The sequence below is a fragment of the Furipterus horrens genome, unplaced genomic scaffold (assembly GCF_987537825.1).
Source record: "Furipterus horrens unplaced genomic scaffold, mFurHor1.1.pri manual_scaffold_2, whole genome shotgun sequence".
Classification (NCBI taxonomy): Eukaryota; Metazoa; Chordata; class Mammalia; order Chiroptera; family Furipteridae; genus Furipterus; species Furipterus horrens.
This window is the reverse complement of record NW_028327172.1, coordinates 125,152,774-125,165,601: the sequence shown is the minus strand read 5'-3', so window position 1 is coordinate 125,165,601 and position 12,828 is coordinate 125,152,774. Positions and strand designations below refer to the sequence as shown.

General features: G+C 37.3%; 1 protein-coding gene across 1 annotated transcript in view; it reads left to right on the top strand.

Annotated features, from left to right (window-relative positions):
• COL25A1 (collagen type XXV alpha 1 chain) overlaps nucleotides 1-12,828 on the top strand; it is a 485,787-nt gene that overhangs the window by 117,001 nt on the left and 355,958 nt on the right.

Below are 12,828 nucleotides of genomic sequence, written 5' to 3'. Positions count from 1 at the left end.
TATCCCTCCCTTTCTACTGCCACTATTCTTTCTCATTCTTTCTCTCATTTTCCTTATCTCTCTCTCTCCCTCATATATATGTACATATACATATATGCATGTATATATACACTCATACCCATTTATATAGATCATATATATTTATATATCATGTATATGATATATATAGATATGTATACATATGATATATGGGCATAGATATCTATATCTACATCTACATATAGATATCTGTCTCTGTATGTATGCACACTTACAGGTAAAGATATGGGTATGGATAGAGAGATAATGTGTTTTACAAATATTTGTTCCCAGTCTTTTCATTCTCTTAACAGTGTCTTTTGAAGAGCAAGTTTTTAATTTTAATGAAGTCCAGTTTATCAATATTTTCTTTCATGGATTGTGAAGATATTAAAAATATTTATTTTTGTGGTTCTAGTGGTGTGGCCAGGAGGAAATAAGTATCAAGTAATAGAATAGCAGGAAACAAATTGAAGATAGCTTTGGGAATTATCTATATATTAATCACAGTTGAAACTGTACAAGTGGATGATATTGATAAGGAAGGGATAGAAAAGAGGTGAAAGATCTGTAAGTATTCCTTGGGAATGATATAATATCACAGAAGTAAGAGAATGAGTGGCAAGGATCAGGGATGGTAATCACATTAGATATGAACCAAAAATTGAAAAGATGTAGACCAAGAAAAAGCCATGGATTTGATAATTAGACATTTATTGATAGAATTTTTTCCTTAAAAAGTATAAGGCATAAGTAGAAGCCAAAATTAAGGTGAAATAGAACATGGAGGCAGTGATCATAGACTACACTTTCAGAAGTGTTGACAGTGCAGAAGAGAGAGGAGTTAGCTTGAAGGCACAGCAAAGTTAAAGGAGGTATCTCAGCAGCAGCAAAGCTTTGCTTATTTGATTGTTGTGTGAAGGGAGCCAGTACAATCTTTACACATTCAGGAAGGAGAGCTAATCAGACAGTATTTGTAAACATCCCAAATTGCTACTATAAGGACTATACTTACATGTATACTATACTGAATTATAGTTATCAAAAATCTAACATTTATGTTTACTCCTATAAAAAGTTGGACATTAGATTTTTCTTCAGGAAAGTAATCTTTTATTACAATTTTCCTTCATAGGGGAAGATATGATTGAGTTATAGCTCATTTACATTTGTAGTGCCATTTTTGGAAATGTAATTCCAGCTATGTACCATGACGGTAGAAACATAAAAGGAATATGGATTTTACCAATTATCACTTTAAAATTAAAGTTAAAAATAATGAAATTTGTTAAATAAAATTAATAAACTTTTCTTTTTTAGAACTAGTTGACTAAAGGCCCTATTCATTCTTTAAAAATTCTAGCTAATTCTTTTAAACAATGTCAAGTGCTATAATGCAAGAAAATAGAAGATGAAACAAAACTCTAAACTTGGCCATGCTGATAAAATTCTCAGGCTAACAGTTCAGTTCTCTCTAACTGTACAGTCACAGTTTAAAATATTTCCTGTGCTCCCAACAGGATACATTTTCTGTCTTTGTACATGTACGTTTGGTTTAACATGGATTCAGTTCCCAGTTGCAGTTTATAAATGCTGTACAGAGAAGTGTTTAGTGTTCAAAGCAAGAACTCTACTTTATTATCCTGGTTTCAAGTACCAGCATCATCTCATGAATCTGACAGATTATTCACAAACGTACATATTAGAAGTCTTCAGGGAAGCATCTTAGAGATTTGTGGCAATATTCAGGTTTTAACTTATAAAGCATTCTGTGTGGGCATGGTAAGGATAGTAATTTTATGGATTTTGAAACTTTTTTTCATTGCAGCTGAACAGATTTATCTGTAACACTTTTCTGTGTCTGTTAAAAAGGGAGGCTTCAGTGATAGCATAGCAATCAGGTTTCTGCTGGGTGACATCCAGTTCCTTGATGTGCACTACAACCTTTCAAGGGTCTCTCTAGAGAACTTGATTGTTTATAGTGAGTTTTACCCAGTTATCAATGAAATTAAGGGGTCAAAGGAATCTTTCTCTGAAGTACTAATAAAGTTCCCTTGGAACACTTGAAAAAAGTAATTATCAGATGCCAACAAGCCTGCCAGAGAGAGAAGATGTAATGAGTCTTTATCCTCATTAAGTGCGTAGTATTAATAGCTACACATGAATTTTTTTTGTGTGTGAATAAGTATAGAATTTGACATGGTTGATAGGTTGACTTTACTGTTTTGGAGGTGTGAAGAGATGAGTTATTTCTGAAGAGGGCCTTCCTGGCCATGTTGTGTTGGGTCAAGAGTCTACAAAAGAAATAAGTATTGGTCAGAGCCCCACACTCATCTCTGAAAAAGCTGGGGTAAAATGAAATAGAAAATGTTCAAGGCAAAAGCAAACAGTTGATGAAAAAGAATTAATTTTAAGATATATCGTCGGCAGCCATCCGTCTCGAGAGACGATGGTGTAGCTTCTTAAGAGTCTATCTGCACTGCCGAGAATGGCTGTGCAGTCTGACTTGGGAGTGACACGGTATCTGTCTCCTCCCGTGTTGAATCGACATCTTGCGATGACGCTGGAGTGTCCTCTCCAGTGAAGCTGAAGCTACAGAGCCTGGGCAGGGTGATATGGAGGGTCTGCTGTTGCCCATGCAGCAGACCCCCCCTCTCTTCGCAGCTGAAGGGTCCAAGAGAAAGACAGAGTCAATACAGCTTGGCTTCAGGTGCGCCGCAGGAGTTGCCGGTGTTGACTACAACGTCAAACCGCCTTAGGGACTCTGGCTCCGGATTTTCTGTTGGGGTTTACTCCCTTAGCCTTTCCCCTGAAGAGGTATGCCGCAAGGCAGCGGAGGTTTTTTGGAGTCAGAGTTTTCCTTCTCTGAATTTTAAGATATATACAATCCAAGAAAATAAAGTCTTGTTATCAAGGATCAGAACATGTTCAAAATAGATTTTTTTTAAAGTATACTTTATTGATTATGTTGTTACAGTAGTTCCAATTTTTCCCCCTTTGTTCCCCTGTGCCCAGTAACCCCCTTCCCTCCAGCAATCCCACCCCCCTTAGTTCATGCCCATGGGTCATGCATATAAGTTCTTTGGCTTCACCCTTTCAAATATTATTAATTCCCCCTGTCTATTTTGTACCAATCTATTATGCTTCCTAATCCCTGCACCATATCCCCATTTCTCCCCCTTCCCCAACCCAGCTGATAACCCTCCAAATGATCCCCATACCTATGATTCTGTTCCTATTTTGGTTTGCTTAGTTGGATTTTGTTTTTATTTTTTAGATTCAGTTATTGATAGTTGGGAGTTTGTTGTCATTTTAGTGTTCGTAGTTTTGATCTTCTTTTTCTTAAGTCCCTTTGACATTTCATATAATAATGGCTTGGTGATGATGAACTCCTTAAGCCTTACCTTGTCTGGGAAGCACTTCATCTGCCCTTCCATTCCAAATGATAGCTTTGCTGGATAGAGTAATCCTGGTTACAGGTTGCCTTTCATCACATTGAATACTGCTTGCCAGTCCCTTTCTGCCTGCAAAGTGTCCTCTGAGAAATCAGCTGATAGTCCTATAGGCACCCCCCCCCCCCATAGGCAACTCTCTGCCTCTCTCTTTCTGCCCCCAGGACTCTGTCTTTATCTTTCACCTTTGGCATCTCAGTCATGATGCGTCCTGGTGTGGTCCCCTCCGGTTCCAGCTCGCCCAGGACACTCCATGCTTTCCAGACCTATATGTCCATCTTCTTCACAAAATTTGGGAAGTTTTCCTCATTTCTTTCAATTCTTGTTTCCTCATTCTGCACTGGTTGACTGTTTCTTCCTTCCTTATGTTCCAACTCATTGATTTGAACCCCAGTTTTCTTCTCTTCACCATTGGTTTTGTGTGGATTTTCCTTCGTTTCACTTAGCATAACCTTCACTTCTATGCGTTTGCCATACTCAAGCATATCTGTCAAGCCTGTGAGCATCTCAATCACCAGTGTTTTGAATTCTGCACCTGTTAGATTGTCTATCTCCTCATCTGTTAAGGTCGCTTAGTTCTCCCACTGGAACGTTGGTCCATTTCCCCTTTGGGGCCATACTTCTCTGTCTCCTCATTCTGACAGGCTTCTGTGTTTGCCTCCACATCCCAGGTAGAGCTGTCGTTCCTATAAGGGGCGGAGCCTTAGGGATTCATCAGTACAGGGTGACCTGTTTCACCACGTTGTGGTGCTGTATGTGGGGAAGGGGTCCAGGAGGGAACATTGCCGCCTGCCCAACACTCGCCCCTTTTCCAGGCACCTCTCCCACTTTCACACCAGACTGGTGCCCCTCTAGCTGCTGCCCTGGCTGTTGTTCCCAGAGTGGGTGGATCTGCGGACATTCTAGGACCATGGGGCCCCTTTAAACAAGTGGACTCTGCTGAGAGACCTGTAGTTTCTGCCTCTGCCCCAAAGCCCACTGGTTTGCACAGTCAGAAGCAATGAGGCTTGATTTTCCCCAGTGCTGGGACTGTGAGCTGCGAGGTCCAGTGAGGAGCTGGGAATGCTCCCCAGGTATCTCTCTTGACTTTAAAATGTGTGACTGTGCTTTCTTTGGCCTGCTGCTGCCTCCACTGCTGCCACCACCACTCCAGTCCTCTCCGCCCGGGCTCTGCCCCTCCTACCTGTCTGGTTGAGTGTTGCTTCTTTATTTCCTTGTTTGCTGGACTTCCCTGCAGTTTGATTTTCTGGAACTTCTGGTTGTTTCTAGTTTTGAGGTAGTTGTATTCCTTCTTAGTTGTGGAGGAAGACATAGCATGTGTGTCTACGCCTCCATCTTGGCCGGAAGTCTCAAAATAGATTTTTTATTAATGAGAAAATACATTGAATGCATATGCCACTAGGAACATATTAAAGTTTCATATGTATTATGAATAATCTTAGTTTATATTATTATGAAATTCAACTGATACTTGATAATTATTTTATTTCATGGAATATAAAATATTTTCACAGACAAATAGCTTATTTATCTGTTGAATCAGTTGCCTTGAACCTGCATTAGTGCTCAGCATATGGTCAGGAGTATTAAGTCTTAGAAATTAGTTGATTTCAGATATTTTGGATTAGGTGTTGGCCTTGTATTTTAAAAGGAATAAAGGTTTAGAAATAGCCTGCGTATTATTAGTTTTATGAAAATAGGATATTGGCTTTGATTTTAGATATTTTCTAATGGGTGCTTTCAAATTTTAATATGGAATTTAAAAATATTGTTGTATGACTTTCCACATTTAATATTCAAGCATATAGTTTACTACATATGTCTGTGGGATTTATATATATCTAGTTAATAAATTTTAAATGGACCATGAGTAATAAGGAATAGCAATACTCTTTAAAAGTCTTTGAATTTTAACATTACATCATAATTATGTCAAAGACTAACCTCTCTAAAATAACTCTGGCACCTACTAGTATTTACACATTGATAATCAAAATTTCTCCACAATGGACTGATTTTCTGTGTTGCTTAGGAGAACCATTGCTTTCTTGTTAAATTCACTACAGAGGTAGTAATTTGATGTGTAATATATGTAATATGGAGTACATTTTTCTGTTCTTCTGTATGCACAGAAGAATGCTTAGAAATGGCTTCACTTTACTCACGAGCTGCACTAAATTTCTATAAATGACAGATTTTATATTTCCGTGGACAATTAAAAAAAAGACAACCTTCTTCTAAAAGATTTAAAGTGGAGAGTATTATCATATTTATTGTGTAGAATCCTGGTAGAGGTGCATTTGAAGATACATGATTTGTGTTTGTATGTACAGCCAGCCATATTAGGATAAACACATTTAACATATAAAAATTATGCATATAATGTATATACACACACAATTACACATATGCATATATGCACATATTATACTACATATGATGTTTTTATATTTCTATATACTCCAAACTATGACAGAAATTTATCTTTTTTGTTGTTGTTTAGATAGCTAACTTTAAATAGGCATCCCATACTGTGTACTTATCTTTATTTATTTAATTTATTTTTTATTGTTTTTCTATTACAGTTGTCCCATTTTTCTCCCTTTTCTTTCCCTTGCTCCACCCACCTTCCCTCTCTCCTACAGTCCGGCACCATTTAGTTGTCCATGTCCATGGATCATTCATATTAGTTCCTTGACTAGGCCTTCGTGTATTTATCTTTAAATGTTACTTTTAACTTAAATAATAAAGAAGGCTGTTTGAATGAGTTTCCTTTCAACATTGCAATAGTGGTTTGTCTCATCTCCCTGTAATGGAGGTATATTATCTTCTCTCCAGCAGAACTCAGCAACCTGTGTACAATACACAGAGAACATCTTTGTGTTAAGCATGGAGCATGAGTCCAAACTCATTACACTAGGAATGATATAACATTTATTCCTCGGTGGATTATTTCCTTTCCTTCTGTTGCTATTTCTGAGGCAGTACAGAGGGTAATAGTAACACACAACTCTCTGTAAATATGCAATTAAGAAGAATAGCTGGAAATCTCTATTCTGGAAGCCAAGTATACTATGCCACATTCACTTCCTTTATAGAATACAAGAAAATGAAAAACATATGGGGTGACTTGTTGAGTTGATTTTTGTTCTGTACTCTATTCTTGTTATGATTTGTTTTCAGAATAAAACATTCTAAGTGCTTCTTGGTGAATGCATGTGGGTTTGAAAACACCACAGCATGTGGGACCCAGTAAAACATGAATTTCATCTATTTTCCTTGGCTTCTGTATGTCATGGTCTGTTCAGTATGACAGTCTGGGAAATAGTAAATTTTAGCAAAGTCTTAGTGCTAAGTCATGAACTTTACTTTGGTCAGAATAAGAAGTCTGCTAACAAGAACTGGACTGGTATTCCACTTGATTCTTTCATTTATGCAGTTTATATAACTGGGTTTTGGTTTCTTACTGTTCAGACTGGAACACCTAATTATAAGTCTAGGCACATCCTACTACATTTTTTTTACTCCATGTAAAGTGTTTATTCTATTCTGCAGATGAGCAGAACATTAGGATCTATTAAGATAAGTATATATAAAGTTGTATTAGTCAGTTATTGCTACAATAATGTTGTATAACAAGCACCCACACTCTCTCTGTGACATAAAACAAATAGCATTTATTAAGCTCATATGTTTATGGGTCAAATGGAGGCCAGCAGATCTAGGCTGGGCTTATCTAGGGGAGCTGGCTGGGGCTCCTCTGCTTCATATGTCTGTCTTTTTCCTCTTGGGATGCTGGGTTAGGCTTTGCATATTCCTGTGTCAATGGTGGAAGTCCAAGAGGGCAAGCTCAATCACCATCAATGTTTTAAATGGTTGAGGGGTGGTGTCATATTATGCACATTAGTGATCTGGCTTTTGAAAGCATGTCACATGGATAAATTCAAAGTCAAGGAAAAGAGAAATATTCTCATTCTCTTTACTGAAGGATTTGCAATGTGGAGAAATTGTGCCATTAATAGAATCTATCATAAGTGTTATTACTTATTTTCATACTCTTGATGGAATCAAAGGAAGCAGTTCATCTCAACCTATTGCTTGATTGGATATATAATGGTTTGATTATATATCTTTTTTCTCCTCTCGCTTCCCCTATATACTCCATGAAGTAAGAGTGACCTTTTCTTTATACATCATTTTATTTCCAGAATAGTTCTTGTTATAAAAACTCAACATATATTATTATAATAAATCAGTGAACTTTATCTAAAGCTAGGCTTTTCCCCAAATCAATTGAGATAACAGATTAATTGATTTTTAATTGAGATATAATTGACATATAACATTGTATCAGTTTTAAGTGTACATCGTGATGATTTGATATCTGTATATATTGCAAAATGATTATCACAATAAGTTAACATCTGTTATCATGCATCATTACAAATATTTTTCCTTGTGATGAGAACTTTTAAGATCTACTCTTAGCAACTTTCAAATATACAATACAATGTTGTTAACTATAATTATCACACCTTACCTTACATCCCTAGAATTTATTTACAGTGGTACCTTGCTACTTGGTAATTCATTCTGGGACTCATGACAAGTACCAAACAATGAAGCATTTTCTCTTGCAGGGTGGTGTAGTGACTCATACAAGTTTTAGCAAGTGCAGTGGGTCCCAAGCAAGCACTTAGTGCTGAAACATTTGTTTTTTTTGTCAAAATGCAATGAGTAGAGGGTTTGACAAGCAAGTACCGAAGTGTGACTGTATCTTACAACTGGAAGTTTGTACTTTTTGATGACTTTCACCCATATCACCCACTCCCAGATTCTGGAAACTACCAATTTGTTCTCTGAGTTCACTTTTTTTTTTTTAGATTCTATATAAAAGTGAGATTACACAGTATTTGTCTTTCTCTGTCTTATTTCACTTAACATAATGCCTGAAAATCCAACCATGTTGTCTCAAGTGGCAGGATATCTTTCTTAAAAAAAAAATAAAAGATTTAATTTATTTAGAGAGAGGGGAAGGGAGGGAGAAAGAGAGGGAGAAAAACATAAGTATGTGGTTGCCTCTTGCATGCCACCAGCTGGGGACCTGGCCCACAACCCAGGCATGAACCCTGACCGGGAATGGAACCAGCAACCCTTTGGTTCACAGGCCGGTGCTCAATCTACTGAGTCACACTAGCCAGGGCTATCTTTATTTTTTATGGCTGAATAATGTTCCATTGAATATGTATGCTGTGTTTTCATTATCCATTCATTCATCAAGGGTTACTTAGGTTGCTTCCATGTCTTGGCTATTTCAAATAATGCTGCAGTGAATGTGCGATTGCAGATATCTTTTCAAGGTATGATTTTGTTTCCTTTGGATTAATACCCACTGTTTACCATAGTGACACACCCTTTACATTCCTATCAACAATACCCAAGGATCCCCTTTTTCTCCACATCCTAACACTTGGTGTTCCTTGTCTTTTTGATAATAGTCATTCTAACATGTGTGAGGTGATAGCTTATTGTGGTTTTCACTTACATTTCCCTGATGATTAGTGATGTTGAACATCTTTCCATATGTCTGTTGGCTATCTATCTGTATGTTTTCTTTGGAAAAATGTCCATTCAAATCCTCTGCTCATTTTTTTAATTGTTTCTTTTTCTTTTTCTTGTGATTGAGCTATATGAGTTCTTTATATCTTAGGTTTTAACTCCTTATTAGATATGTAATTTACAGATATTTTCTTCCATTTGGTGGTTTGCCTTTTCATTTGTTGATGGTTTCCTTTGCTGTTCAGAAGCTTTTCAGTTTGATGTATTCCCACTTGATTATTTTTGCTTTCATGGCCTTGCTTTTGGTATCAAATCCAAAAAATTATTGCCAAGACCAATGTTAAGGCAATAATGTTTTCTTCTAGGAGTTTATTGCTTCAGTTTGGGTTGGGTTGTTTTTTTGTGTATGGTGTATGATAGGGGTCTGCTTATGTCTTTTGCATGTGGCTGTCCAGTTTTTTCCAACACCATTTATTTGAGGCTCTTCTTTTCTCATTATATATTGTTGATATTTTTGTTGTAAATTATTTGATCCTGTATGTGTGCATTTATTTCTGGGCTCTTTTCTGTTCCATTGATCTATGTGTTTACTTTTTAAGGAAATGTCACACTGTTTTGATTACTGTAGCTTTGTAATGTAGTATAAATGCAGCAAGTATGATGCCTTCAGCTTTGTTTTTCTTTCTCAAGATTGCTTTGCCTATTCAGAGATATTTGTGGTTCCATGCAAATTTTAGGATTTTTTTTCTATTTTTGTGAAAAATACAATTGGAATATTGATAAGGATTGCACTGGATCTATAGATTGCTTTGGATAGTATGGATATTTTAACAATATTAATTCAAATCCATGGCACAGAATATCTTTACATTTATTTGTGTCTTTTCAATTTCTTTTATCAATGTCATATAGTTTCACTGTACAGATTTTTCACTTTCTTGGTTAGGTATTGTTAGGTATTTTATCCTTTTGATGAAATTTTAAATGGGATTGTTTGTAGTTTCCAAATTAATTTATTTGTAACTTTTATCGAGTGCTTACTTTTATCGAGCACTTACAGTACATAATGCTCTGTGATTAGCACTGTGTGGAATATGACTTTGTAAAAGGCATAACTTCTGGCCTCAAAGACAGAAGATAAGAGACATGTTCAAATATTCGCATTTTTTTTCATCACAATTCTCTCTTTACAGTTTACAGAAATGTGGCAGTTTACAGAGTTGTGGCAAAATCATTCCTTCTTGCCCCAAATTTGAGATCTTCTCATTAAGATGTCTGATAATTAACTAGATACAGCTATAATACTTTAACAGTTAGTGCTTAAAACAACTTGGTCATTTGACACAAATGGTCTAATTTTAAAGAAAAAGTATGACAATAAGTGGTATCAAAGTGGTATCATCAATTAATACTGTTTTTCAAGATTTTCCTCTTTCCTTTTCAGTGGTTTCTTTCTTTAGATCTAACAAGCTGAAGTTGATTATATCCTAAGCCTTTGATCTTCTGACTTTCTAGGGCCATCTCATCTCTCTTCTTTCCATTGCCCGATTTCTTAAAGGCATGATTTATATTTATAGGCTGTTTCTAATTCCTTAGATTCCATCTCCTCTTCTACCTTTATCTCACAGATTCTGACCTCACTTCTGCTACTGCTCACTGAAGTTCCTAACCCAAAGCCTTTTCTTATGGTGTGTCATCCCCTGCATCTTTATAGTCATGGCCAAATATTACTATCTCTTGGATTGGTTTTCCTTCCGCATATAAACTCATTAACCACTTATGTCCTCAACACTATGCAAGCTTTCTGAAATAAACAGATGTATAGAACACAGTGCTTGGCATACAAGGGTTTGCATATATGATTAGTTTAATGGGGCATCACAGCTTCATGGAAGTACCAACATGAAACTTAAAATTTTCCAATCACTACCTTCTGTTGAATTTCCTTTTCTCTTTTTTCAATAACTTGAAGAGATACTATAATTTTCTGGTGACATCAATTTATTCAAAATCCAATCTAGTGTAGAACTTAAATCTCAAAGATGATTTCAATCTCATCCTCTCTCCTCTGCCTGTGGCTGACTTGACTTGTCACTCTCAGGATGTGAAGGGGAAGGGGGCTGCCATCTGCAATTTACTTCTTATCACACTTCTTCATCTAGGGGTGGTGGTGGGAGGGTATGGGCTGAACCTCACAGCTCCACTCCTCCTCAGGGGCATGCACAGCTCTCATCTTCACTTTGTTAGTGTCACTGTTTTTCTGACCAAGCCTGACCGATGTTTGATGCTGCCCATGTGGCAAGGGTTCAGATGTTGGTCGTCATCTGGGGACAGGTCTGAGTTTATCTCACCACCCCATCTTGATGTGAGGGATCTAAATAAGTCAACCTCTTGCATTCTTTGCAAGTTCTCACTATCATAGCTCCTTGATGTTAGGCCCCCATGTTTTATGTTGGTACTCCCACAAAGTGGTGATTCCCGAATAAACTATTTTTTTCATGCAAATCCTTGTATGCCAAGCACAGTGTTCCATATCTCTATTAGCTGTGTCCCAGAAAGCTTGCAGAGTGTTAAGGATATAATAAGTGGTTAATAAATTTATATGCAAAATAAAAAGGGAACAAGGGATGAGTCCCCTCCATCAGTATGTAGGTCTCTCAGAAGGGAACCAGCAAGGTGGCTCAAGCCCAGCGCCAATTTGCAGTGTCCACTAGACCATATGTAACTCACTTTCTCTCCATCCCAGATGTTCAGGGTCAGCTGCCTCACTCTAGGTCTTTCCAATCCTGTTTGGACAGGCACAAGTGAGGAAGATGGTGACATCCACTACCTAAGTGAGTATCTAATTGGAGAGCATAACCCCAACCTCCTCCTATAACACATGAATGGAGATGGGCAGGGAAGTGTCTTCATTCCCTTCACTACACACTCTGTATGTACTCCCTAACAGGGTAGCTGGCTCAGCTCTTTCAAACCCCTTCTTCTCTTCAGTTCCAGTTTTCAGTTTTTATAAGTAGGAGGTGTATGTTGGAGGGGTCTGTGGGTGTATATATAGCAGGGCTGGTTCTAAAGCTTCTGACTCAGATCCAGGGGAGACATCTTGCTTGTTGTGGTGACTGTATGGTGTGGCATGCTTGGTGCCTCTTGGCCCTCAATATGAGTCTGGTCCAGAGCAACAGGGAACTCCTGCTCAACATCCCGTTCTTCAGTAACAGGCAGAAAAAGGTGTGGAAATGTTACAGGTCACTGACAGAAGTTTGTACATCAGGAACACAAAGTATGAAGTATGGCATCTATTTTGATGCCATAAAACCAGTTGACTTCTGTGATTGTTCCCTTCTCTCAGACTCTGTCTCTTCATTTTGTCTATAAGATTTAGGTTCTCTTCCGAGTTGTGTCTTCAATTTCCTGTATTTTTCATAGTCTTCCTGAGCAACCTTTCTATTCTTACAGCATCAATGTCCACTCTCATTGGGATGACTCCCAAATTTAGCTCTTTCCTGGCTCCTTTGCTATATTTGCATGCCTTAATTTATACCTTTGTAAGGATGTCTTGTCAGAATTCAAACTGAATATTTTTCAAACTGAGTTATCATTTTTACTCAAACCAGCTTCTTCCAGGTTTCTGAATTTTTACTACTTATCTCCTCGCTGCCTGAACTCACGTCTTGTCACCTTTTACTCCTCTCCGTCTTCCTTCTAGCTGTTCTCCATTTTTCTGAATTAGTTCTTCCCCCAATGTTTCATATCTGTCTATTCCTTTCTATATTAGTTTTCTAAGACTGCCATAATAAAGTAT